The 5,762-nt window shown below is 52.4% G+C and overlaps 1 long non-coding RNA gene across 1 annotated transcript; it reads left to right on the forward strand.

The window, feature by feature from the left end:
- Positions 1-260: 260 nt before the first annotated feature.
- Positions 261-5,225, forward strand: LOC118142898 (uncharacterized). The gene is made up of 3 exons (XR_004726766.3): positions 261-442; positions 2,838-3,037; positions 3,555-5,225. It is a non-coding gene; the product is annotated as an uncharacterized LOC118142898 (long non-coding RNA).
- Positions 5,226-5,762: the final 537 nt, after the last annotated feature.

Consider the following 5,762-nt stretch of genomic DNA (forward strand, 5'->3'; position numbering starts at 1 on the left):
TCTCACTCACTCCTGTTCTGTCTTCACAGGACCAGGACAGGCAGAAATGATCCATCTGCCACACAGCTTGGGCACCTACTGTGTGCAGCACTTTGTCTTAGGAAGAGACTGGAGGGAGCAGGGGCCTGGAGCCCACCTTCAGAGGACTCCCAGAATGCTGGGGCCTGGGAGCACAGGGCCGCAGCAGACAGCACTGCTGGGAGGGACCGGGGAGCCCAGCCAAGCTCCTGTGCACAAACTGCTCCCGGCATATGCTCCTCATTTCATACATCATTTGCAAGGAGCTGCAGCCATTTTGCAAAGTCTCTTCCTGCTCCAGGAGCATCTGGGCTTTGGCTTCTGTCTTTTCTGCTCGGTCTCCTGCCCTTTATGTCGTCTCCTTCCACTGCCACCAGCAGCCCCAGACAATATTTCTCTGTAAGTTTGGGAGATCCAGGTGGAGGTAAGCAGAGTAACTTTCTTCTGGATGGACTTGATGGTACAAAGAGCATGCATGGTCCAGGCAGGGTCCTGGGAGACGCGCACCGCAAGGGTGGAGCGGGCTAGTAGTGTGAGTGATGCCTCTGCGAGGGTGCACTGAGTAAGATGAGGAACGGCTGCGTTGGGATTCACTGAGTAATGCAAACACTGCCAGAGCCAGGCTCCCATGAGGAACTGTTATGATACAGTAATGTGGAAAAATGTCCATGGTATGGTCCACTGCAGGTTGAGAATATCGCTGTCAGGTTAGGTTTCAGGGAGTAACTCGCTGTATTGGAAGGGCTGGGGGGTGTGAGTAATACCACTGCTGGGGGCTTTGCAATGCGAGCAGTGTGCAGAGAGGGCACATCCATGACTTGCTCAGCTTATCTCCAGGGCTTACTGCATAGTAGGTGCTCACTGAATATTTGCTAAGCAAATGGATAAATGAACTGAGTGAATAACATGGTGCCAGATATACCGAGTGATGGGACCCAACATTGCTAAGGACTCCCTCCAGCTGCACTGCCCCCAGGGCCTGCCCTGGGCATCAGGAACCACAGATGCAACAGAAACGGGTCATCTGACCCAATCAGAGGGACCAGTTCTATCTTTCCTTCTCTCTCTCTCTTTCCCTCTCTTGCTCACTCTCTGTCTCCTCTTTCAGTCTCTGGTTTTGTGGCTGGAAGGAAAATTTAAAAAGTCCCCCTCTCCCAAGCTGAAGCCTCTCACCAAGCCTGAGCTTCCCAGAGCCCAGGAAGCTCCCCACAATCTTTCACTCCCCACAATCTTTCAAAAGCTGGGCCCACAGCTCAGAGCCAAGGATGTCAGGAAGTTGGAGCTCTGGCTTTCACCTATCCACAAGGACAAACCCCAGCCCGGCTACAGTAGCCATGGAGCCTCCTGGAGCCGATGTCAGACTCCAATCTGGCAGAGCCCACACACACCACCTCCTTGTCCTGGGGTGCTTACTGCCTGCCCTCTCCAGCTTGAACCCCAGGGGAGCCCTGAGCAACAGGGCTGCTGGGCTGTACCTAGGGCCTAATGCATATTCTCATTCTTTCTTTATTCTTCCATTTGGTGGAGTTCATGAGGACCTGCTACATGCCAGGCACACACTCAGGCTTGGGGATCTCACAGTGAGTCAAGCTGACAAGGTCCCTGCCCTTGTGGACCTGACATTCTAGTAGAAAGGAAAGTTGGCCAGGCGAGGTCGCTCACGTCTGTAATCCCAGCATTTTGGGAGGCCGAGGCAGTTGGATCACGAGGTCAGGAGTTCGAGAACAGCCCGGCCAATATAGTAAAATCCCATCTCTACTCAAAATACAAAAATTAGTCAGGCGTGGTGGTGCATGCCTGTAGCCCCAGCTATTCGGGGGCCTGAGGCAGAAGAATCTCTTGAACCCGGGAGGCAGAGGTTGCAGTGAGCTGAGATCTTGCCATTGCACTCCAGCCTGGGCAACAGAGCAAGACTCCATCTCAAAAAAAAGAAGAGAGAGAGAAGAAAGCCAATAAACTATCAACCAACCAAATGAATATGAATATTTTAGGTGGCGAGAATTACAACAGAGACAACACAAAGTTGTGCTGGTTTTTCTCAGTTTCTTCCCCTGGCTTCTATTCTATTCTTTTCCTCTCTGATCTGCTCCATGCCCTCGGGCTGAGCCCTGTGGAATGCAGCCCTGAGCTCCCTCACCTCCAGCTGGCTTCTACTTAGGTTCAGGCAATGGGAGACCTCAGCAGGAAGCCAGAGCACTGGAGGAGAGAGATCATTTGTTTCTTCTCCTGCCCCTCCTTTCTATGTTGCCCAGGTTCTAGCAGTGGCTGCAACTTTCTGTGACTCTGGCTCAGCCCTCCTCAGGTTCTGCTAGCACATTTCCTCCCAGCCCCCCTCAGGCCCAAGGTTCGAGCATATTCCCACAGTTGCTAGCTGCAGGGTCCCTTACCCTTGCCCACACTCTTCAGATTCTCAGCCGAGTGTGCCCTGCTATTCCTGCTGGGCCCCTGACCCATACTCAGGTAGATGGTATAGGATGTGCTGAGTGACAGGGCATGGTTGGGGAAGGCCAGTTCAGGCTTGGGTTGTTAAGGAATGGAAAGCTGGCCAGCATGTCTAGAAAGCAGTAAACAAGGGAATAAAGTTGGGCTGAAATTCAAAATAGTTAACAACTGGCTTGGCACAGGCGCTGCCCAGTCAGAAGGGACCCCAGCAGTAAATGGCCATTGTGCCTACAAACAAGCATCCTGGGTGATGAGAGAGGCAGTCAGGGGTGCACCAGTCAGGGTCCCGCGGACCAATTGCTCCTGCAACCTCCACCCACAATTTCCTCCTGCAATTTCTCCACTTCCTATCTGATGCCTTTCTCCCTTTCTCCAAGGACCACACCAAAGGAGACAGCTGGCTTAGCAGACGTTTCTCTGACAATTAGCCGTGTGGGCAAACCTTGAATCCTGGGGGCACTTCTAAAAGGTCTGCTGCTATGGGTTCTGGCTCCAGGCCCAGAGAAGTGTTCAAGAGAAGCCTGAAAAAAATACAGCTCAGAGAGGTTACATGACTAACCCAGGAGCACACAGCCAGGTGAGGAGGCAGGTGAGGAGAGTTTAATAAAGACGCACTTTACACAAGTGTGGATGTGGAAGTCTCAAGGGTGAGGCGGAACTGCAGGACTATAACGATCCCAGGGAAAAGGGCGAGAGGAGAGTGCTGTCACTAGATGCAGACAGAGTTGTGCAGAGAGGGCCGCCTTGAAAAAAAGCTGGGACCGTCCCTCAAGGACCACATATAAGATGCGGTGGCCTTAGGGAAAAGCATCAGAGAAACCTAAGTCCCAACCCAGCCCTCCTCCCTGTCCCCAATCTCCTCATAGTGACACCCACTGGCCAGTGCCACCCAGGAGCCAGAGAATGTCCATATGGGTCACCCCGCCCCCGCCAAAGCCTAGAACAGGATGAGAAGGATGGAGCCTGGATCTTGAGAGGCAAATGGGAAATCTCCAGCCCCCAGACCATGCCACACCTTGAAAGTCATGCAAGTGGGAAAATACTGGGAAGGAGAGTGACAAAATCACATCTGGACCTTTTACCTCCATCCACAGGGAGGTGACAACAGGCTCTGCTCATGACAGCCTGGACCAGACACCTCCCAGAAGCATGTGGTGATGCTGATTGGGAGAAAGAAGGAAGCTGGGAGTACCTCCTGAAGAGCCCAGCCCCCCACGACCAACCAGCTCAGAGAACCCAGGGACCCCAGCCCATGGGAGGAAAACTCGCTGGGCCCTGAACCCCATGAATGTGGCACACAGGACCACCCTGGGCGTAATGGGATTTGGTTTCCCTCCACCAGGTAGGCACCCTTCAGAAATCAGAAAATGCCTGAGGCTTTCCTTGAGAGGCTCCTGCTGAGTTACAGAGGAGGAGCGGAGGAGGAAGCAGAAACCCTCCCAGACCCAGCTTTGCCAGGCTGAGAAGTGGAGAGGTGATTTTGAAAACCTGCCCACACATTTCCTTCTCCCAACCATCATGAGGGTTAAGACGGAGACGCAGAAGAAAGGGAGCAACGCCTTTGTCTATTCATCTGCGGGAGTGGTCAGGGCGTCCAGACAGGAGGACAAACTCCAGACCCCAGCGGGTTCGACAGGTGCTTGGAATTTGCAATCAACAGGATTTCCAGAAGACTCTACAGGACCTCCAGAAGAATCTGGGGGTTGAATTTTTTTGTAGCTTGAATGTGGAGTCAAGAAAATCCCTAGATTTGGAATCACAAGTCTGGGGTTCTAATCACAGCCTGCATGTAGCAGGTGCACACAAACACGGTTTTAAGGCAAGAGAAAGAAAACTGATAACATGGGATATCATGCCACAGCTCCTCATCTGACCTGTGCACGAGCCAAGCCCTGTCTCAACAAATGCATCTGATGTCCTTTTTCATACTACCTCAGCAGGAGCCTGAGCCAGGTATTATCCCATTTCACAGAGGAAGAAACTGAGGCTCAGGGAGATTAGATCCCTCGCCCCAGTCCCGCAAGCTGGTCAGCGCAGGAGCCAGGAGGCGAGCCCAGGTCACTGGCAGTAAAAGCATGGGCCCTCCACCAGCAGAACTCCTATCTAAGAGGAGAAAGTGCAGCCCCAAAGCCTGGGTTCCCTCAGCAAATGCTGGAGTCTCCAAAAAAGAGTTCAGACGACTCTGGGTTCCACAGCTCCCCGCCTCCTTTATTACAGCCCGGTGCTCCCGTTTCCAGAATCACTAGGCAGAGGCTGGAACCTGCCTGATTCATTCCTTTAATCAGAGCTGAAGCAGCTTCCTGAAGAACACTTACACCCTCGTTAAAATTAAGTCATTGCTTTAATAACCACAGGGCAGAGACGGCTGCAGCTGGGAACATGTGAGCTCTTAGCATTGCCCATGGGTCTTGATGAGCTGGGCACTGCCATGGGATACCAGGCACTCCAATTTCTCTGCTTCCTATCTGATGCCTTTCTCCTTTTCTCCAAGGGCCACAGCAAAGGAGATAGCTGGCTTGGCAGGTGTTTCTCAGACAATTAGCCATGTGGGCAAGCCGTGAGTCCTGGGGGCACTTCTAAAAGGTCTGCTGCTATGGGTTCTGGCTCCAGGCCCAGAGAAGTGTTCAAGAGAAGCCTGAAAATAAATACAGCTCAGAGAGGTTACATGACTTACCCGGGAGCACACAGCCAGCTAGAGGGAGCACAGGGTCTTGAACCCAAGTCTGTATAAATCTTAAACCCAACTCAATAAATTAATCCCACCTCATCACGTGGTCTCAGTGTGTCTTCATGGGTCCCACAAATGCACTTATTCTGGGGACAAGTGCAACCTCACCTGGGAAGACACCTACCATTGTTACTCACTAGCTCTGCAAGTCAAGGTAAATTGCCTGACTTTTCTGTGCCTCCAGTTCTTCATCTGTCATACAGGATATCAGATCATTGTGAACCTTGAATGAGATAACAAACGCGCAAATGCTCTGTCTATTGTAAAGCTTGGTGCACGTTGAGGATAAGTGGGCCTATGGGAAAAGGCAGATTCCAGCAAACATCAGAGCAGGGATGGGGGAACATTAGGGAAGAGCAGGGGGAGAGGGTGTGGGCTGGGAAATGATGAATGGGCACCTGCACATTCCTGGGGGAGAAGCATGCAGAGATCTGTGAGATGGAAGCCCAGGGCTCTGGGAGAGATAGGCACTGTGGCTGGACCACACGGGGCTGGGGCAGGGGCAGCCTGAGTAGTTAACAGTGAGTACCTAGAGACCAAGCTCCTCTAGGATGAAGCAAGAAGTGGCCAGGGT

This window comes from Callithrix jacchus, chromosome 7, assembly GCF_049354715.1.
Source record: "Callithrix jacchus isolate 240 chromosome 7, calJac240_pri, whole genome shotgun sequence".
In the NCBI taxonomy this organism is placed as follows: Eukaryota; Metazoa; Chordata; class Mammalia; order Primates; family Cebidae; genus Callithrix; species Callithrix jacchus.